This window comes from Amblyomma mixtum, unplaced genomic scaffold (genome assembly GCF_055824585.1).
Source record: "Amblyomma mixtum isolate Tamu unplaced genomic scaffold, ASM5582458v1 scaffold_21, whole genome shotgun sequence".
NCBI classification, from domain to species: domain Eukaryota; kingdom Metazoa; phylum Arthropoda; class Arachnida; order Ixodida; family Ixodidae; genus Amblyomma; species Amblyomma mixtum.
Window position 1 is genome coordinate 1,044,237 of NW_028317718.1, and position 22,500 is coordinate 1,066,736.

The 22,500-nt window shown below is 53.3% G+C and overlaps 2 pseudogenes; both read left to right on the plus strand.

Moving 5' to 3' along the window:
• LOC149324717 (large subunit ribosomal RNA) overlaps positions 1 to 167 on the plus strand; it is a 2,252-nt pseudogene extending 2,085 nt beyond the window's left edge.
• Positions 1 to 22,500, plus strand: part of LOC149324704 (uncharacterized) — a 100,706-nt pseudogene that overhangs the window by 64,452 nt on the left and 13,754 nt on the right.

Sequence of the window (22,500 nt, forward strand, 5' to 3'; positions counted from 1 at the left end):
AATGGGTTCACCCCGAGATAGGGACGGTGGCTCCGTAGAGCAGTGCGGCTCTTGCGCTGTCCGGTGCGCTCCTGTCGGCCCTTGAAAATCCGAGTGAGGGAGTGTGATTTTCGTGCCGGACCGTACCCATATCCGCAGCAGGTCTCCAAGGTGAACAGCCTCTAGTCTCTAGACCAATGTAGGTAAGGGAAGTCGGCAAAACGGATCCGTAACCTTGGGAAAAGGATTGGCTCTGAGGGCTGAGCCGGTCGGGCTGGGGTCCAGAAGCAGGAATGGCACTGCACCGGGACTGGGCGAGGCTCGCCGCCGTCAAAAGCGGTGCGGCCGAGCCCGGACCAGCGTCGGGACCTTCCTGTGGAAAGCCACAGCTGTGCTTGTTCCGGGGGCTTCGTGCCCGAGGTTCTTGCTTCGGCCGGCAGAAAACAGCCAACTCAGAACTGGCACGGACCGGGGGAATCCGACTGTCTAATTAAAACAAAGCATTGCGAGGGCCGTAACGGTGCTGACGCAATGTGATTTCTGCCCAGTGCTCTGAATGTCAACGTGAAGAAATTCAAAAAAGCGCGGGTAAACGGCGGGAGTAACTATGACTCTTTGGAGATGGAGTATTGTGCTGCATAAGATCTCTGTCTCTTCAGCCGGGCTCGGTTGGCGTGAGCCTGTAAAGCAAGCCAAAGGCTGGCTGAGGTTGGGTTCCTAAGCGCATGGGTGAACTCTCACCCGAGGCGGCCCTATTAAAATAGGGCTAATCTGTGCTCCCTAAAGGGTGTACGGCGCCTCGGGGCTGGCGGTGCTCGGTGTGTGGTGAGCCGCAGCCCCACCCAAAACGTTAGCAGCCTCGTGTCAGGGCTGGATTGACTGGGGTGTTGTGTCTATCACAACACCACCGCCTGCTGTCGGCTGTCAACCGGAGGGTTGACTACCTGGCTGCAGTTGAAAAGCTGTGACTGGGGCTGTGGTGTACTAGGGTTGCTCCCAGGCCGGCTAACACTGGGAGGGATAGCGTCCTCCTGTTACCTAGCGGGGTGTGATGGCACTGGCGATGAAGGTCCTGAGGCGAAACGCTGGGAGTGGTTGCGTACTCCTGTAATCCAGTGAAATAGGAGGCGATGCTAATGCATCCCAGGACCTTGATCCTGGGAAGGGTCTGTGGTGATCCTATCCCAGTACTAAAGCGAGAGAGTTCATACGCTGCGGCAGTCTAGGGATAGGCTGCTGTGGCTAAGTCTCCAGCAGATTCGCTGCAGGGAAATCCCCGCTGACTAAAGTCATCAGGGGTAGGGGCATCCCTGTGTAACCCGTGTCCGAAGACCACTCGGGAGCGCTGCTGGGGTCTGCCCTCGTTCCCCCTCCGGGAAACCAGGGCCATCTCTGGGAAACGCTGAGGCCTTCGGGCGTCTCAGTAGGCTAAGAGAGCGAGGGCAAAGCGAAAGCAGAACTGGCGCTTGCGTCCCTTGAGAGTCTGTGAGTAGTACCGTCGTGAGACCGGACGGGTGTGGGATGAAGCCCACACTCGCACTGCGGGTACGTAGGCGGTAGGTCCTGCTTGCAGGGCCGGCGTCAAATCCAAGACGCTTAATAAAAGTTGGTAGAATCGGGCTCCCGCTTGCAGTGCGGCGCGAAGGGATTACCCGAAGTCGAGGGCGCTTCGGCGTCTGGCAGGGGTGCACATCACAGAGGTGCACCACGGGGAGTAGCGACCCCGCCTGTCCGAAGCTCGTGGGTTGGACCCACACACGACCATCGGGGTGGCAGTAGTACGCCAGTCCGCCACGCTCGATGGGAGGGCTTTCGAGCCCGAGGAAGACCAAACCTAAATTGGTACAAGAGCAGTCTCTGGTGAGGGGGCGCACCAAGCACTTTGTGCAAGAGACTTGCACTTGGGAAGTGGCCTGGCCCTGGCCTAGTCTGTGTATGGCCGGGGGAAGCTATTTTGGCAGGCCGAAAACTTCTTGACCGAAGCGTGGCCTTGTGGTAGAGCATCCGCCTCGCATTCGGGAGGTGCCGGGTTCGATCCCCAGTGCCGCCGGGTACCCACCGGTTTCTTTAATGGGTACAAGATTTCCCCTGGCCTGGTGCTCGGCTCTTCTAGGGTGAAATGCTTGGGAAAAGGGTCTTAGACCAAACAGTTGCCTTGGCGGGTGAGTGATAAGTTCCCCTGCCAAGCAACCATAAGTCCGCCTCGTGCGGCATAAGCCCAATTTGTGGCCCTTTTTTCGCTTTGTCTACACGACTCTCTGCCCACAGTGACGGGATTTGAAGGCGCAGGCTCCTTTCCCAAGCAATGTAGCCCTAGTAAGCCGAGCACCAGGCCGGGCCATAGCTTGTACCCATTTTGAGAAAACCGGTGGGTACCCGGCCGGTGGCGGGAGTCGAACCCATCACCTCCCGAAGCCGAGGCGGGCGCTCTGCCACGAGGCCACGGCATCTGATTCGATTGATTCGGTCGTCCGACGCCTGGCGGACCTGTTCCCCGAGGGGCGGCCGTCTGCCGCTGCCTGAGGCCGCCGCCCTGCTGTCTGCAGGCCAGCCCGCTGCTCGGCGTCGCCACTCCGACGCACGCTTCGACATGGACGGCTAGGCCTGCTTCGGAGTCCGTGCCGTGGTCGCCCCCCCTTCGGACCGCTGCCAGTTGCTGCGATGTGAGTTCACAACACTCGCGCGCCCCTCATTTCATGCACAGAATCATGCACAGACAGGCAGTTTCCCCGCGTGGTGGATATTGTTTTGGCTAGTAGCCGCGGTCGCGCGGCCCCCCCCCCCTTGTAGGATAGAGGCTCGGTAGTTCAAAACTCACCTTTCCAGGCTTGCAATGTTATTACTGCACTTGCAATCTTTTGACTGCGTCTGTGCATCCATTTCTAGTTAGCCTCGGCAGTGCATTTTGTGTTTATTTGCAATTTGGTGGTAACTGCCTTGTGGGGGGGGGGGGGCGTGCGTTTCGCTTGCTCTGGTGCGTTAAGCAGTGTCTACTGCACCAAACTATTACTTAGGTTGTACCAGTTAAGTTTCCGGTCCTTAAAAGTTTGCCTGGGTTTGTTTTTTTTTTTTTTTTAACTGAATATACAGTACCCCCGGTTAATTGCCTTAATTTGACAGTTATGGTATCGTCCCCCTTCTGTCTGAGGCCTCAGTTGGCTGCAGACAGGGGTTACACACACCGTAATTCCGTTCAGCACTAGCAGTTCTAAACAAGTCACATTTAGAGGTTGCTGTAAGCAAACCACAAAAGAAAAAAAAAAAAAACCTTTTCCCCCATACTGCAATAGCCCTTGCTAATACCTTCCGTGCTTACTTTATTGCTTTATCTTTTTATTTAATTTAGTTACCTTGCATATGCCGTCGCGTTTATGTCTGTTTACTGTACAGAACTAATTCACTCAGGTCTTTACTGTTTCACAGCTTTCAGCTTCTGGTTCTAAAAATTTGGTTCTTTTCTTTTATTTTGCCACTGATAAACAGCGCCCTTCATCGATTGCCTTGACTTGACAGTTTTTGGCTCTGTTCACACTACAATGGTGTCCTTTCAGGCTGCAGATTGCGGTCATAGTGATCATAAATCTGTGCAGTACGGGTAGTACTCAGAGCAGGCAATATGTTTTCCGGCTGCCCTCAACCCCCCCATGATTCCTTCTCTTTGCAATAGTCTCTTTGAACTTCTAGTTTACTGCCTCTTTTAGTTTCGGGTCCTTTTTTTTTGTAATTTCTTCGTTTCCCCCCTTTTTTTTTTCTCCCTTTTTCTTACATAACAGAAAAAAACATATACAGCTGTGTATGTCGTCGCGTTTTTTTTTCCTTTTCTTTACATGTGCATGCTTGCAGTGACCGGCATATTTATGCGTATGTTTGTGTGTGCACCGGGCTCGCGCGGTGCAAAGTGTATGGCCTGTTGCGTCTTTTGTGGACTGCGGTGTGACACATTTTCAGCATTTTTACATGTACATTGAGGTTTTCACCCCATAATTACTTGAACATATGCACTGTGCATCTCACACAGGGTTGCATAACGTTTACTGATGCCCTGGACATGCTTGACGTCCTTGTGGGGCCGCTGTGCGCCTTTCTGATGCCGGAAACGGCACATTTGTTATTGTAAATTTGAATTTCCCGCCCTTTCTCTCCTGGTTAAATTTTCTGTTTTCTTTACTCCCTAACGTAATACAGGCGTTTTTTTTTTGTTTATTTTCATGAAAGGTATCCCCCCTGCATACTCTGCACCTTTTTTTTTGTTAATTTCTCTGCTTTCACGTGCTCTCTGGCTTGATGATTCGAGTCTGGCCGCGTGTAATTCACTATGATTTCCTACTACTCGTTACAAGCGCCTGGCTGAGGTGCTTCTTTTTTTTTCAATTTTTTTTAGACCCATTATTTAATTTGGGGAGCAGTGATTCCCACAATTTCTTTTTTACTCATATCCCCTGTAATTTTTTTTGTTGTTGTTTCGGCGCGCACGCGGCCCCACCTGGTTTGTTATGGTTTGTTAAGGCCTTTCGGTTGCTGTATGGTGCACTGCTGTTCGCAATGGCAATAGGACAATGGCTCTGCCCAGATTCCATTATTATCACACGACAGGTGTTGCTGCATTCATTTTTTTCCCCTTTTTTTTTTTCCTTTCCGTTCATAGGCTGTCTGTCGGTGCTCTCTGACCGCACGGGCTAAACTTTCATTCCTCATTCGCTAAGCATTTCATTCACTTGCGGCCGGTCAGCCCCAAACATGCTCTCCGGGCACCCCTCGCGGTCCACGCGTCCTTGGGCGTACTGGTCAAAATATTTCTCGTTCCATTTTCGTGTGGATCGCCCTGGGTCCCGGATCGCCGCTACTTGCCGCTTCTCCGCGTTTCACCTACACAGTAGGAGCGTGCGGGGTTGTGTGCCATAGTGCTTGCATCTTCCTTTCACACGATGGTTGCCTCGTTGTGGTCAGCACAGTTCAAATTACCCGCGCCTCAGTAGCAAATAACGGGGCTCGGCGCAGCGCCGGCCGCTAATTCATGGTTCTCCACACTTCTCTCATATCAATGCATTTTCACCAAGCTTGCCCTGTCATGCACACGTGTTCTGGCAGTGACGGCCAGTGCCGCTGTTGCCCGGAGGGGGGGGGGAAGGGGGGAAACATTCTTCTCTCCACTCGCAGGCGTACAAAACTACGCAGTCAAGGCGGGGGCCGTTCCATTCGGTCGTCCGACGCCTGGCGGACCTGTTCCCCGAGGGGCGGCCGTCTGCCGCTGCCTGAGGCCGCCGCCCTGCTGTCTGCAGGCCAGCCCGCTGCTCGGCGTCGCCACTCCGACGCACGCTTCGACATGGACGGCTAGGCCTGCTTCGGAGTCCGTGCCGTGGTCGCCCCCCCTTCGGACCGCTGCCAGTTGCTGCGATGTGAGTTCACAACACTCGCGCGCCCCTCATTTCATGCACAGAATCATGCACAGACAGGCAGTTTCCCCGCGTGGTGGATATTGTTTTGGCTAGTAGCCGCGGTCGCGCGGCCCCCCCCCCCCTTGTAGGATAGAGGCTCGGTAGTTCAAAACTCACCTTTCCAGGCTTGCAATGTTATTACTGCACTTGCAATCTTTTGACTGCGTCTGTGCATCCATTTCTAGTTAGCCTCGGCAGTGCATTTTGTGTTTATTTGCAATTTGGTGGTAACTGCCTTGTGGGGGGGGGGGGGCGTGCGTTTCGCTTGCTCTGGTGCGTTAAGCAGTGTCTACTGCACCAAACTATTACTTAGGTTGTACCAGTTAAGTTTCCGGTCCTTAAAAGTTTGCCTGGGTTTGTTTTTTTTTTTTTTTAACTGAATATACAGTACCCCCGGTTAATTGCCTTAATTTGACAGTTATGGTATCGTCCCCCTTCTGTCTGAGGCCTCAGTTGGCTGCAGACAGGGGTTACACACACCGTAATTCCGTTCAGCACTAGCAGTTCTAAACAAGTCACATTTAGAGGTTGCTGTAAGCAAACCACAAAAGAAAAAAAAAAAAAAACCTTTTCCCCCATACTGCAATAGCCCTTGCTAATACCTTCCGTGCTTACTTTATTGCTTTATCTTTTTATTTAATTTAGTTACCTTGCATATGCCGTCGCGTTTATGTCTGTTTACTGTACAGAACTAATTCACTCAGGTCTTTACTGTTTCACAGCTTTCAGCTTCTGGTTCTAAAAATTTGGTTCTTTTCTTTTATTTTGCCACTGATAAACAGCGCCCTTCATCGATTGCCTTGACTTGACAGTTTTTGGCTCTGTTCACACTACAATGGTGTCCTTTCAGGCTGCAGATTGCGGTCATAGTGATCATAAATCTGTGCAGTACGGGTAGTACTCAGAGCAGGCAATATGTTTTCCGGCTGCCCTCAACCCCCCCATGATTCCTTCTCTTTGCAATAGTCTCTTTGAACTTCTAGTTTACTGCCTCTTTTAGTTTCGGGTCCTTTTTTTGTAATTTCTTCGTTTCCCCCCTTTTTTTTTTCTCCCTTTTTCTTACATAACAGAAAAAAACATATACAGCTGTGTATGTCGTCGCGTTTTTTTTTCCTTTTCTTTACATGTGCATGCTTGCAGTGACCGGCATATTTATGCGTATGTTTGTGTGTGCACCGGGCTCGCGCGGTGCAAAGTGTATGGCCTGTTGCGTCTTTTGTGGACTGCGGTGTGACACATTTTCAGCATTTTTACATGTACATTGAGGTTTTCACCCCATAATTACTTGAACATATGCACTGTGCATCTCACACAGGGTTGCATAACGTTTACTGATGCCCTGGACATGCTTGACGTCCTTGTGGGGCCGCTGTGCGCCTTTCTGATGCCGGAAACGGCACATTTGTTATTGTAAATTTGAATTTCCCGCCCTTTCTCTCCTGGTTAAATTTTCTGTTTTCTTTACTCCCTAACGTAATACAGGCGTTTTTTTTTTGTTTATTTTCATGAAAGGTATCCCCCCTGCATACTCTGCACCTTTTTTTTTGTTAATTTCTCTGCTTTCACGTGCTCTCTGGCTTGATGATTCGAGTCTGGCCGCGTGTAATTCACTATGATTTCCTACTACTCGTTACAAGCGCCTGGCTGAGGTGCTTCTTTTTTTTTTCAATTTTTTTTAGACCCATTATTTAATTTGGGGAGCAGTGATTCCCACAATTTCTTTTTTACTCATATCCCCTGTAATTTTTTTTGTTGTTGTTTCGGCGCGCACGCGGCCCCACCTGGTTTGTTATGGTTTGTTAAGGCCTTTCGGTTGCTGTATGGTGCACTGCTGTTCGCAATGGCAATAGGACAATGGCTCTGCCCAGATTCCATTATTATCACACGACAGGTGTTGCTGCATTCATTTTTTTCCCCTTTTTTTTTTTCCTTTCCGTTCATAGGCTGTCTGTCGGTGCTCTCTGACCGCACGGGCTAAACTTTCATTCCTCATTCGCTAAGCATTTCATTCACTTGCGGCCGGTCAGCCCCAAACATGCTCTCCGGGCACCCCTCGCGGTCCACGCGTCCTTGGGCGTACTGGTCAAAATATTTCTCGTTCCATTTTCGTGTGGATCGCCCTGGGTCCCGGATCGCCGCTACTTGCCGCTTCTCCGCGTTTCACCTACACAGTAGGAGCGTGCGGGGTTGTGTGCCATAGTGCTTGCATCTTCCTTTCACACGATGGTTGCCTCGTTGTGGTCAGCACAGTTCAAATTACCCGCGCCTCAGTAGCAAATAACGGGGCTCGGCGCAGCGCCGGCCGCTAATTCATGGTTCTCCACACTTCTCTCATATCAATGCATTTTCACCAAGCTTGCCCTGTCATGCACACGTGTTCTGGCAGTGACGGCCAGTGCCGCTGTTGCCCGGAGGGGGGGGGGAAGGGGGGAAACATTCTTCTCTCCACTCGCAGGCGTACAAAACTACGCAGTCAAGGCGGGGGCCGTTCCATTCGGTCGTCCGACGCCTGGCGGACCTGTTCCCCGAGGGGCGGCCGTCTGCCGCTGCCTGAGGCCGCCGCCCTGCTGTCTGCAGGCCAGCCCGCTGCTCGGCGTCGCCACTCCGACGCACGCTTCGACATGGACGGCTAGGCCTGCTTCGGAGTCCGTGCCGTGGTCGCCCCCCCTTCGGACCGCTGCCAGTTGCTGCGATGTGAGTTCACAACACTCGCGCGCCCCTCATTTCATGCACAGAATCATGCACAGACAGGCAGTTTCCCCGCGTGGTGGATATTGTTTTGGCTAGTAGCCGCGGTCGCGCGGCCCCCCCCCCCTTGTAGGATAGAGGCTCGGTAGTTCAAAACTCACCTTTCCAGGCTTGCAATGTTATTACTGCACTTGCAATCTTTTGACTGCGTCTGTGCATCCATTTCTAGTTAGCCTCGGCAGTGCATTTTGTGTTTATTTGCAATTTGGTGGTAACTGCCTTGTGGGGGGGGGGGGGCGTGCGTTTCGCTTGCTCTGGTGCGTTAAGCAGTGTCTACTGCACCAAACTATTACTTAGGTTGTACCAGTTAAGTTTCCGGTCCTTAAAAGTTTGCCTGGGTTTGTTTTTTTTTTTTTTTAACTGAATATACAGTACCCCCGGTTAATTGCCTTAATTTGACAGTTATGGTATCGTCCCCCTTCTGTCTGAGGCCTCAGTTGGCTGCAGACAGGGGTTACACACACCGTAATTCCGTTCAGCACTAGCAGTTCTAAACAAGTCACATTTAGAGGTTGCTGTAAGCAAACCACAAAAGAAAAAAAAAAAAAAAACCTTTTCCCCCATACTGCAATAGCCCTTGCTAATACCTTCCGTGCTTACTTTATTGCTTTATCTTTTTATTTAATTTAGTTACCTTGCATATGCCGTCGCGTTTATGTCTGTTTACTGTACAGAACTAATTCACTCAGGTCTTTACTGTTTCACAGCTTTCAGCTTCTGGTTCTAAAAATTTGGTTCTTTTCTTTTATTTTGCCACTGATAAACAGCGCCCTTCATCGATTGCCTTGACTTGACAGTTTTTGGCTCTGTTCACACTACAATGGTGTCCTTTCAGGCTGCAGATTGCGGTCATAGTGATCATAAATCTGTGCAGTACGGGTAGTACTCAGAGCAGGCAATATGTTTTCCGGCTGCCCTCAACCCCCCCATGATTCCTTCTCTTTGCAATAGTCTCTTTGAACTTCTAGTTTACTGCCTCTTTTAGTTTCGGGTCCTTTTTTTTGTAATTTCTTCGTTTCCCCCCTTTTTTTTTTTTTTTCTCCCTTTTTCTTACATAACAGAAAAAAACATATACAGCTGTGTATGTCGTCGCGTTTTTTTTTCCTTTTCTTTACATGTGCATGCTTGCAGTGACCGGCATATTTATGCGTATGTTTGTGTGTGCACCGGGCTCGCGCGGTGCAAAGTGTATGGCCTGTTGCGTCTTTTGTGGACTGCGGTGTGACACATTTTCAGCATTTTTACATGTACATTGAGGTTTTCACCCCATAATTACTTGAACATATGCACTGTGCATCTCACACAGGGTTGCATAACGTTTACTGATGCCCTGGACATGCTTGACGTCCTTGTGGGGCCGCTGTGCGCCTTTCTGATGCCGGAAACGGCACATTTGTTATTGTAAATTTGAATTTCCCGCCCTTTCTCTCCTGGTTAAATTTTCTGTTTTCTTTACTCCCTAACGTAATACAGGCGTTTTTTTTTGTTTATTTTCATGAAAGGTATCCCCCCTGCATACTCTGCACCTTTTTTTTTGTTAATTTCTCTGCTTTCACGTGCTCTCTGGCTTGATGATTCGAGTCTGGCCGCGTGTAATTCACTATGATTTCCTACTACTCGTTACAAGCGCCTGGCTGAGGTGCTTCTTTTTTTTTTCAATTTTTTTTAGACCCATTATTTAATTTGGGGAGCAGTGATTCCCACAATTTCTTTTTTACTCATATCCCCTGTAATTTTTTTTGTTGTTGTTTCGGCGCGCACGCGGCCCCACCTGGTTTGTTATGGTTTGTTAAGGCCTTTCGGTTGCTGTATGGTGCACTGCTGTTCGCAATGGCAATAGGACAATGGCTCTGCCCAGATTCCATTATTATCACACGACAGGTGTTGCTGCATTCATTTTTTTCCCCTTTTTTTTTTTCCTTTCCGTTCATAGGCTGTCTGTCGGTGCTCTCTGACCGCACGGGCTAAACTTTCATTCCTCATTCGCTAAGCATTTCATTCACTTGCGGCCGGTCAGCCCCAAACATGCTCTCCGGGCACCCCTCGCGGTCCACGCGTCCTTGGGCGTACTGGTCAAAATATTTCTCGTTCCATTTTCGTGTGGATCGCCCTGGGTCCCGGATCGCCGCTACTTGCCGCTTCTCCGCGTTTCACCTACACAGTAGGAGCGTGCGGGGTTGTGTGCCATAGTGCTTGCATCTTCCTTTCACACGATGGTTGCCTCGTTGTGGTCAGCACAGTTCAAATTACCCGCGCCTCAGTAGCAAATAACGGGGCTCGGCGCAGCGCCGGCCGCTAATTCATGGTTCTCCACACTTCTCTCATATCAATGCATTTTCACCAAGCTTGCCCTGTCATGCACACGTGTTCTGGCAGTGACGGCCAGTGCCGCTGTTGCCCGGAGGGGGGGGGGAAGGGGGGAAACATTCTTCTCTCCACTCGCAGGCGTACAAAACTACGCAGTCAAGGCGGGGGCCGTTCCATTCGGTCGTCCGACGCCTGGCGGACCTGTTCCCCGAGGGGCGGCCGTCTGCCGCTGCCTGAGGCCGCCGCCCTGCTGTCTGCAGGCCAGCCCGCTGCTCGGCGTCGCCACTCCGACGCACGCTTCGACATGGACGGCTAGGCCTGCTTCGGAGTCCGTGCCGTGGTCGCCCCCCCTTCGGACCGCTGCCAGTTGCTGCGATGTGAGTTCACAACACTCGCGCGCCCCTCATTTCATGCACAGAATCATGCACAGACAGGCAGTTTCCCCGCGTGGTGGATATTGTTTTGGCTAGTAGCCGCGGTCGCGCGGCCCCCCCCCCCTTGTAGGATAGAGGCTCGGTAGTTCAAAACTCACCTTTCCAGGCTTGCAATGTTATTACTGCACTTGCAATCTTTTGACTGCGTCTGTGCATCCATTTCTAGTTAGCCTCGGCAGTGCATTTTGTGTTTATTTGCAATTTGGTGGTAACTGCCTTGTGGGGGGGGGGGGGCGTGCGTTTCGCTTGCTCTGGTGCGTTAAGCAGTGTCTACTGCACCAAACTATTACTTAGGTTGTACCAGTTAAGTTTCCGGTCCTTAAAAGTTTGCCTGGGTTTGTTTTTTTTTTTTTTTTAACTGAATATACAGTACCCCCGGTTAATTGCCTTAATTTGACAGTTATGGTATCGTCCCCCTTCTGTCTGAGGCCTCAGTTGGCTGCAGACAGGGGTTACACACACCGTAATTCCGTTCAGCACTAGCAGTTCTAAACAAGTCACATTTAGAGGTTGCTGTAAGCAAACCACAAAAGAAAAAAAAAAAAAAACCTTTTCCCCCATACTGCAATAGCCCTTGCTAATACCTTCCGTGCTTACTTTATTGCTTTATCTTTTTATTTAATTTAGTTACCTTGCATATGCCGTCGCGTTTATGTCTGTTTACTGTACAGAACTAATTCACTCAGGTCTTTACTGTTTCACAGCTTTCAGCTTCTGGTTCTAAAAATTTGGTTCTTTTCTTTTATTTTGCCACTGATAAACAGCGCCCTTCATCGATTGCCTTGACTTGACAGTTTTTGGCTCTGTTCACACTACAATGGTGTCCTTTCAGGCTGCAGATTGCGGTCATAGTGATCATAAATCTGTGCAGTACGGGTAGTACTCAGAGCAGGCAATATGTTTTCCGGCTGCCCTCAACCCCCCCATGATTCCTTCTCTTTGCAATAGTCTCTTTGAACTTCTAGTTTACTGCCTCTTTTAGTTTCGGGTCCTTTTTTTTGTAATTTCTTCGTTTCCCCCCTTTTTTTTTTCTCCCTTTTTCTTACATAACAGAAAAAAACATATACAGCTGTGTATGTCGTCGCGTTTTTTTTTCCTTTTCTTTACATGTGCATGCTTGCAGTGACCGGCATATTTATGCGTATGTTTGTGTGTGCACCGGGCTCGCGCGGTGCAAAGTGTATGGCCTGTTGCGTCTTTTGTGGACTGCGGTGTGACACATTTTCAGCATTTTTACATGTACATTGAGGTTTTCACCCCATAATTACTTGAACATATGCACTGTGCATCTCACACAGGGTTGCATAACGTTTACTGATGCCCTGGACATGCTTGACGTCCTTGTGGGGCCGCTGTGCGCCTTTCTGATGCCGGAAACGGCACATTTGTTATTGTAAATTTGAATTTCCCGCCCTTTCTCTCCTGGTTAAATTTTCTGTTTTCTTTACTCCCTAACGTAATACAGGCGTTTTTTTTTGTTTATTTTCATGAAAGGTATCCCCCCTGCATACTCTGCACCTTTTTTTTTGTTAATTTCTCTGCTTTCACGTGCTCTCTGGCTTGATGATTCGAGTCTGGCCGCGTGTAATTCACTATGATTTCCTACTACTCGTTACAAGCGCCTGGCTGAGGTGCTTCTTTTTTTTTTCAATTTTTTTTAGACCCATTATTTAATTTGGGGAGCAGTGATTCCCACAATTTCTTTTTTACTCATATCCCCTGTAATTTTTTTTGTTGTTGTTTCGGCGCGCACGCGGCCCCACCTGGTTTGTTATGGTTTGCTAAGGCCTTTCGGTTGCTGTATGGTGCACTGCTGTTCGCAATGGCAATAGGACAATGGCTCTGCCCAGATTCCATTATTATCACACGACAGGTGTTGCTGCATTCATTTTTTTCCCCTTTTTTTTTTTCCTTTCCGTTCATAGGCTGTCTGTCGGTGCTCTCTGACCGCACGGGCTAAACTTTCATTCCTCATTCGCTAAGCATTTCATTCACTTGCGGCCGGTCAGCCCCAAACATGCTCTCCGGGCACCCCTCGCGGTCCACGCGTCCTTGGGCGTACTGGTCAAAATATTTCTCGTTCCATTTTCGTGTGGATCGCCCTGGGTCCCGGATCGCCGCTACTTGCCGCTTCTCCGCGTTTCACCTACACAGTAGGAGCGTGCGGGGTTGTGTGCCATAGTGCTTGCATCTTCCTTTCACACGATGGTTGCCTCGTTGTGGTCAGCACAGTTCAAATTACCCGCGCCTCAGTAGCAAATAACGGGGCTCGGCGCAGCGCCGGCCGCTAATTCATGGTTCTCCACACTTCTCTCATATCAATGCATTTTCACCAAGCTTGCCCTGTCATGCATACGTGTTCTGGCAGTGACGGCCAGTGCCGCTGTTGCCCGGAGGGGGGGGGGAAGGGGGGAAACATTCTTCTCTCCACTCGCAGGCGTACAAAACTACGCAGTCAAGGCGGGGGCCGTTCCATTCGGTCGTCCGACGCCTGGCGGACCTGTTCCCCGAAGGGCGGCCGTCTGCCGCTGCCTGAGGCCGCCGCCCTGCTGTCTGCAGGCCAGCCCGCTGCTCGGCGTCGCCACTCCGACGCACGCTTCGACATGGACGGCTAGGCCTGCTTCGGAGTCCGTGCCGTGGTCGCCCCCCCTTCGGACCGCTGCCAGTTGCTGCGATGTGAGTTCACAACACTCGCGCGCCCCTCATTTCATGCACAGAATCATGCACAGACAGGCAGTTTCCCCGCGTGGTGGATATTGTTTTGGCTAGTAGCCGCGGTCGCGCGGCCCCCCCCCCCCTTGTAGGATAGAGGCTCGGTAGTTCAAAACTCACCTTTCCAGGCTTGCAATGTTATTACTGCACTTGCAATCTTTTGACTGCGTCTGTGCATCCATTTCTAGTTAGCCTCGGCAGTGCATTTTGTGTTTATTTGCAATTTGGTGGTAACTGCCTTGTGGGGGGGGGGGCGTGCGTTTCGCTTGCTCTGGTGCGTTAAGCAGTGTCTACTGCACCAAACTATTACTTAAGTTGTACCAGTTAAGTTTCCGGTCCTTAAAAGTTTGCCTGGGTTTGTTTTTTTTTTTTTTTTAACTGAATATACAGTACCCCCGGTTAATTGCCTTAATTTGACAGTTATGGTATCGTCCCCCTTCTGTCTGAGGCCTCAGTTGGCTGCAGACAGGGGTTACACACACCGTAATTCCGTTCAGCACTAGCAGTTCTAAACAAGTCACATTTAGAGGTTGCTGTAAGCAAACCACAAAAGAAAAAAAAAAAAAAACCTTTTCCCCCATACTGCAATAGCCCTTGCTAATACCTTCCGTGCTTACTTTATTGCTTTATCTTTTTATTTAATTTAGTTACCTTGCATATGCCGTCGCGTTTATGTCTGTTTACTGTACAGAACTAATTCACTCAGGTCTTTACTGTTTCACAGCTTTCAGCTTCTGGTTCTAAAAATTTGGTTCTTTTCTTTTATTTTGCCACTGATAAACAGCGCCCTTCATCGATTGCCTTGACTTGACAGTTTTTGGCTCTGTTCACACTACAATGGTGTCCTTTCAGGCTGCAGATTGCGGTCATAGTGATCATAAATCTGTGCAGTACGGGTAGTACTCAGAGCAGGCAATATGTTTTCCGGCTGCCCTCAACCCCCCCATGATTCCTTCTCTTTGCAATAGTCTCTTTGAACTTCTAGTTTACTGCCTCTTTTAGTTTCGGGTCCTTTTTTTTTGTAATTTCTTCGTTTCCCCCCTTTTTTTTTTCTCCCTTTTTCTTACATAACAGAAAAAAACATATACAGCTGTGTATGTCGTCGCGTTTTTTTTTCCTTTTCTTTACATGTGCATGCTTGCAGTGACCGGCATATTTATGCGTATGTTTGTGTGTGCACCGGGCTCGCGCGGTGCAAAGTGTATGGCCTGTTGCGTCTTTTGTGGACTGCGGTGTGACACATTTTCAGCATTTTTACATGTACATTGAGGTTTTCACCCCATAATTACTTGAACATATGCACTGTGCATCTCACACAGGGTTGCATAACGTTTACTGATGCCCTGGACATGCTTGACGTCCTTGTGGGGCCGCTGTGCGCCTTTCTGATGCCGGAAACGGCACATTTGTTATTGTAAATTTGAATTTCCCGCCCTTTCTCTCCTGGTTAAATTTTCTGTTTTCTTTACTCCCTAACGTAATACAGGCGTTTTTTTTTTGTTTATTTTCATGAAAGGTATCCCCCCTGCATACTCTGCACCTTTTTTTTTGTTAATTTCTCTGCTTTCACGTGCTCTCTGGCTTGATGATTCGAGTCTGGCCGCGTGTAATTCACTATGATTTCCTACTACTCGTTACAAGCGCCTGGCTGAGGTGCTTCTTTTTTTTTTCAATTTTTTTTAGACCCATTATTTAATTTGGGGAGCAGTGATTCCCACAATTTCTTTTTTACTCATATCCCCTGTAATTTTTTTTGTTGTTGTTTCGGCGCGCACGCGGCCCCACCTGGTTTGTTATGGTTTGTTAAGGCCTTTCGGTTGCTGTATGGTGCACTGCTGTTCGCAATGGCAATAGGACAATGGCTCTGCCCAGATTCCATTATTATCACACGACAGGTGTTGCTGCATTCATTTTTTTCCCCTTTTTTTTTTTCCTTTCCGTTCATAGGCTGTCTGTCGGTGCTCTCTGACCGCACGGGCTAAACTTTCATTCCTCATTCGCTAAGCATTTCATTCACTTGCGGCCGGTCAGCCCCAAACATGCTCTCCGGGCACCCCTCGCGGTCCACGCGTCCTTGGGCGTACTGGTCAAAATATTTCTCGTTCCATTTTCGTGTGGATCGCCCTGGGTCCCGGATCGCCGCTACTTGCCGCTTCTCCGCGTTTCACCTACACAGTAGGAGCGTGCGGGGTTGTGTGCCATAGTGCTTGCATCTTCCTTTCACACGATGGTTGCCTCGTTGTGGTCAGCACAGTTCAAATTACCCGCGCCTCAGTAGCAAATAACGGGGCTCGGCGCAGCGCCGGCCGCTAATTCATGGTTCTCCACACTTCTCTCATATCAATGCATTTTCACCAAGCTTGCCCTGTCATGCACACGTGTTCTGGCAGTGACGGCCAGTGCCGCTGTTGCCCGGAGGGGGGGGGGAAGGGGGGAAACATTCTTCTCTCCACTCGCAGGCGTACAAAACTACGCAGTCAAGGCGGGGGCCGTTCCATTCGGTCGTCCGACGCCTGGCGGACCTGTTCCCCGAGGGGCGGCCGTCTGCCGCTGCCTGAGGCCGCCGCCCTGCTGTCTGCAGGCCAGCCCGCTGCTCGGCGTCGCCACTCCGACGCACGCTTCGACATGGACGGCTAGGCCTGCTTCGGAGTCCGTGCCGTGGTCGCCCCCCCTTCGGACCGCTGCCAGTTGCTGCGATGTGAGTTCACAACACTCGCGCGCCCCTCATTTCATGCACAGAATCATGCACAGACAGGCAGTTTCCCCGCGTGGTGGATATTGTTTTGGCTAGTAGCCGCGGTCGCGCGGCCCCCCCCCCCTTGTAGGATAGAGGCTCGGTAGTTCAAAACTCACCTTTCCAGGCTTGCAATGTTATTACTGCACTTGCAATCTTTTGACTGCGTCTGTGCATCCATTTCTAGTTAGCCTCGGCAGTGCAACGACGGTCTAAAAATGGAGCGGATTCGCCCACGGGAACGGCCGCGAAGATTAGAAAAGGCGGCCCCTTGCGAGACTGCTCAATCGCCCGCTGCTCCGGCTACAGTGCAAGCAGCGGGTCGGCGATGACTGCACAAGATGCGCGCCGGCGCGGCCGAACCGTGGCGTAAATTTGGTCGCGCTCCGCCAGTTCAAAGTGCCTTTAAAAACTCGAAGACCGTTTACCGCGTCCGCCGGGGAGGCAACCGCGTCTGCCTAGGCGGGACCGCGTCTGCCTAGGCGAGCTTCAAACGAGCGTAACTCTCACTTGCGTTGCGCGAAAGGGACGGGAAAGGTCTCAAAATATTCGCCTCTCTCAGCCCAACACGCGGAACTAAAAATTGAGCGGCTGCGCCCACGGGAACAGCCGCGAAGATTAGAAAAGGCGGCCCCTTGCGAGCCTGGTCAATCGCCCGCTGCTCCGGCTGCAGTGGAAGCAGCGAGTCGGCGATGACTGCACAAGATGCGCGCCGGCGCGGCCGAACCGTGGCGTAAATTTCGTCGCGCTCCGCCAGTTCAAAGTGCCTTTAAAAATTCGAAGACCGTTTACCGCGTCCGCCGGGGAGGCAACCGCGTCTGCCTAGGCGGGACCGCGTCTGCCTAGGCGAGCTTCAAACGAGCGTAACTCTCACTTGCGTTGCGCGAAAGGGACGAGAAAGGTCTCAAAATGTTCGCCTTTCTCAGCCCAACGCGCGGAACTAAAAATGGAGCGGATTCGCCCACGGCAGCGGCCGCGAAGATTAGAAAAGGCGGCCCCTTGCGAGCCTGGTCAATCACCCGCTGCTCCGGCTACAGTGCAAGCAGCGAGTCCGCGATGACAGCACAAGATGCGCGCCGGCGCGGCCGAACCGTGGCGTAAATTTGGTCGCGCTCCGCCAGTTCAAAGTGCCTTTAAAAACTCGAAGACCATTTACCGCGTCCGCCGGGGAGGCAACCGCGTCTGCCTAGGCGGGACCGCGTCTGCCTAGGCGAGCTTCAAACGAGCGTAACTCTCACTTGCGTTGCGCGAAAGGGACGGGAAAGGCCTCAAAATGTTCGCCTTTCTCAGCCCCACACGCGGATCTAAAAATGGAGCGGATTCGCCCACGGGAACGGCCGCGAAGATTAGAAAAGGCGGCCCCTTGCGAGCCTGGTCAATCACCTGCTGCTCCGGCTACAGTGCAAGCAGCGAGTCCGCGATAACTGCACAAGATGCGCGCCGGCGCGGCCGAACCGTGGCGTAAATTTCGTCGCGCTCCGCCAGTTCAAAGTGCCTTTAAAAATTCGAAGACCATTTACCGCGTCCGCCGGGGAGGCAACCGCGTCTGCCTAGGCGGGACCGCGTCTGCCTAGGCGAGCTTCAAACGAGCGTAACTCTCACTTGCGTTGCGCGAAAGGGACGGGAAAGGTCTCAAAATGTTCGCCTTTCTCGGCCCCACACGCGGATCTAAAAATGGAGCGGATTCGCCCACGGGAACGGCCGCGAAGATTAGAAAAGGCGGCCCCTTGCGAGCCTGGTCAATCACGTGCTGCTCCGGCTACAGTGCAAGCAGCGAGTCCGCGATAACTGCACAAGATGCGCGCCGGCGCGGCCGAACCGTGGCGTAAATTTCGTCGCGCTCCGCCAGTTCAAAGTGCCTTTAAAAATTCGAAGACCATTTACCGCGTCTGCCTAGGCGGGACCGCGTCTGCCTAGGCGAGCTTCAAACGAGCGTAACTCTCACTTGCGTTGCGCGAAAGGGACGGGAAAGGTCTCAAAATGTTCGCCTTTCTCGGCCCCACACGCGGATCTAAAAATGGAGCGGATTCGCCCACGGGAACGGCCGCGAAGATTAGAAAAGGCGGCCCCTTGCGAGCCTGGTCAATCACGTGCTGCTCCGGCTACAGTGCAAGCAGCGAGTCCGCGATAACTGCACAAGATGCGCGCCGGCGCGGCCGAACCGTGGCGTAAATTTCGTCGCGCTCCGCCAGTTCAAAGTGCCTTTAAAAATTCGAAGACCATTTACCGCGTCTGCCTAGGCGGGACCGCGTCTGCCTAGGCGAGCTTCAAACGAGCGTAACTCTCACTTGCGTTGCGCGAAAGGGACGGGAAAGGTCTCAAAATGTTCGCCTTTCTCGGCCCCACACGCGGATCTAAAAATGGAGCGGATTCGCCCACGGGAACGGCCGCGAAGATTAGAAAAGGCGGCCCCTTGCGAGCCTGGTCAATCACCTGCTGCTCCGGCTACAGTGCAAGCAGCGAGTCCGCGATAACTGCACAAGATGCGCGCCGGCGCGGCCGAACCGTGGCGTAAATTTCGTCGCGCTCCGCCAGTTCAAAGTGCCTTTAAAAATTCGAAGACCATTTACCGCGTCCGCCGGGGAGGCAACCGCGTCTGCCTAGGCGGGACCGCGTCTGCCTAGGCGAGCTTCAAACGAGCGTAACTCTCACTTGCGTTGCGCGAAAGGGACGGGAAAGGTCTCAAAATGTTCGCCTCTCTCAGCCCAACGCGCGGAACTAGAAATTGAGCGGCTGCGCCCACGGGAACCGCCGCGAAGACTAGAAAAGGCGGCCCCTTGCGAGCCTGGTCAATCACCTGCTGCTCCGGCTACAGTGCAAGCAGCGAGTCCGCGATAACTGCACAAGATGCGCGCCGGCGCGGCCGAACCGTGGCGTAAATTTCGTCGCGCTCCGCCAGTTCAAAGTGCCTTTAAAAATTCGAAGACCATTTACCGCGTCTGCCTAGGCGGGACCGCGTCTGCCTAGGCGAGCTTCAAACGAGCGTAACTCTCACTCGCGTTGCGCGAAAGGGACGAGAAAGGTCTCAAAATGTTCGCCTTTCTCAGCCCCACACGCGGATCTAAAAATGGAGCGGATTCGCCCACGGGAACGGCCGCGAAGATTACAAAAGGCGGCCCCTTGCGAGCCTGGTCAATCGCCCGCTGCTCCGGCTGCATTGGAAGCAGCGAGTCGGCGATGACTGCACAAGATGCGTCGCGGTGCGGCCGACACGTGGCGTAAATTTCGTCGCGTTCCGCCAGTTAAAAGTGCCCTTAAAAGTTCGAAGACCGTTCACCGCGTCCGCCGGGGAGGCAACCGCGTCTGCCTAGGCGGGACCGCGTCTGCCTAGGCGAGCTTCAAACGAGCGTAACTCTGCCTTGCGTTGCGCGAAAGGGACGGGAGAGGTCTCAAAATGTTCGCCCTTCTCAGCCCAACGCGCGCAACTAAAAACTGAGCGGCTGCGCTCAAGGCGACGGCCGCGAGAATTCGAAAAGGCGGCCCCTTGCGAGACTGGTCAATCACCCGCTGCTCCGGCTACATTGGAAGCAGCGGGTCGGCGATGACTGCACAAGATGCGCGCCGGCGCGGCCGACGCGTGGCGTAAATTTCGTCGCGTTCCGCCAGGTAAAAGTGCCTCTAAAAACTCGAAGACCATTTACCGCGTTCGCCGGGGAGGGAACCGCGTCTGCCTAGGCGGGACCGCGTCTGCCTAGGCGAGACTGTTGAATCGCCCCTATCTCGAGCGAGAATGGCAGGAAAACGACGGGACCGGTGGCAAAAGATTCGCCTGCACACTGACTTCAAATTCGTAGGCTTGAGACATAGGGGCCGGCCGTGAAAAGTTTGAAATGGTCAAAGTCTCCCTGTCGCGAGCGGTTAATCGCCCGCTGCTCCGACCGCAATGTGATGATCGAAAAAGATGCGCCGCAGCGCGGCCGACGCGGCGCTGTAAAATTCGTCGTGCTCCGCCAAAGAAAAGGACCTTTAAAAATTCGAAAACCCCGTACCGCGTCTGCCTAGGCGATACCGTTCAATCGCACGTATCTCGGCCCAGACTGGCAGCAAAGTGACGAGATTGGTAACAAAAGATTCGCCTTTGAACGCCCTACACAGGGAAGGCAAAGTCGCAAACGACTTTCGTCCCGCGTCGGCCGGGGCGAACGCGCCCGAACGGCAAAGTCCGAATAAAGCGACCCCGTCTACCGGGGCAGACGCGCCCGAACGGCAAAGTCCGAAAGAGGCGACCCCGTCTACCGGGGCAGACGCGCCCGAACGGCAAAGTCCGAAAGAGGCGACCCCGTCTACCGGGGCAGACGCGCCCGAACGGCAAAGTCCGAATAAAGCGACCCCGTCTACCGGGGCAGACGCGCCCGAACGGCAAAGTCCGAATAAAGCGACCCCGTCTACCGGGGCAGACGCGCCCGAACGGCAAAGTCCGAATAAAGCGACCCCGTCTACCGGGGCAGACGCGCCGGAACGGCAAAGTCCGAAAGAGGCAACCCCGTCTACCGGGGCAGACGCGCCCGAACGGCAAAGTCCGAATAAAGCGACCCCGTCTACCGGGCCAGACGCGCCCGAACGGCAAAGTCCGAATAAAGCGACCCCGTCTACCGGGGCAGACGCGCCCGAACGGCAAAGTCCGAATAAAGCGACCCCGTCTACCGGGGCAGACGCGCCGGAACGGCAAAGTCCGAATAAAGCGACCCCGTCTACCGGGCCAGACGCGCCCGAACGGCAAAGTCCGAAAGAGGCGACCCCGTCTACCGGGGCAGACGCGCCCGAACGGCAAAGTCCGAAAGAGGCGACCCCGTCTACCGGGGCAGACGCGCCCGAACGGCAAAGTCCGAATAAAGCGACCCCGTCTACCGGGGCAGACGCGCCCGAACGGCAAAGTCCGAATAAAGCGACCCCGTCTACCGGGGCAGACGCGCCGGAACGGCAAAGTCCGAAAGAGGCAACCCCGTCTACCGGGGCAGACGCGCCCGAACGGCAAAGTCCGAATAAAGCGACCCCGTCTACCGGGCCAGACGCGCCCGAACGGCAAAGTCCGAATAAAGCGACCCCGTCTACCGGGGCAGACGCGCCCGAACGGCAAAGTCCGAATAAAGCGACCCCGTCTACCGGGGCAGACGCGCCGGAACGGCAAAGTCCGAAAGAGGCAACCCCGTCTACCGGGGCAGACGCGCCCGAACGGCAAAGTCCGAATAAAGCGACCCCGTCTACCGGGCCAGACGCGCCCGAACGGCAAAGTCCGAAAGAGGCGACCCCGTCTACCGGGGCAGACGCGCCCGAACGGCAAAGTCCGAAAGAGGCGACCCCGTCTACCGGGGCAGACGCGCCCGAACGGCAAAGTCCGAATAAAGCGACCCCGTCTACCGGGGCAGACGCGCCCGAACGGCAAAGTCCGAATAAAGCGACCCCGTCTACCGGGGCAGACGCGCCGGAACGGCAAAGTCCGAAAGAGGCAACCCCGTCTACCGGGGCAGACGCGCCGGAACGGCAAAGTCCGAAAGAGGCAACCCCGTCTACCGGGGCAGACGCGCCCGAACGGCAAAGTCCGAATAAAGCGACCCCGTCTACCGGGCCAGACGCGCCCGAACGGCAAAGTCCGAAAGAGGCGACCCCGTCTACCGGGGCAGACGCGCCCGAACGGCAAAGTCCGAAAGAGGCGACCCCGTCTACCGGGGCAGACGCGCCCGAACGGCAAAGTCCGAATAAAGCGACCCCGTCTACCGGGGCAGACGCGCCCGAACGGCAAAGTCCGAATAAAGCGACCCCGTCTACCGGGGCAGACGCGCCGGAACGGCAAAGTCCGAAAGAGGCAACCCCGTCTACCGGGGCAGACGCGCCCGAACGGCAAAGTCCGAATAAAGCGACCCCGTCTACCGGGGCAGACGCGCCCGAACGGCAAAGTCCGAATAAAGCGACCCCGTCTACCGGGCCAGACGCGCCCGAACGGCAAAGTCCGAAAGAGGCGACCCCGTCTACCGGGGCAGACGCGCCCGAACGGCAAAGTCCGAAAGAGGCGACCCCGTCTACCGGGGCAGACGCGCCGGAACGGCAAAGTCCGAAAGAGGCAACCCCGTCTACCGGGGCAGACGCGCCCGAACGGCAAAGTCCGAATAAAGCGACCCCGTCTACCGGGCCAGACGCGCCCGAACGGCAAAGT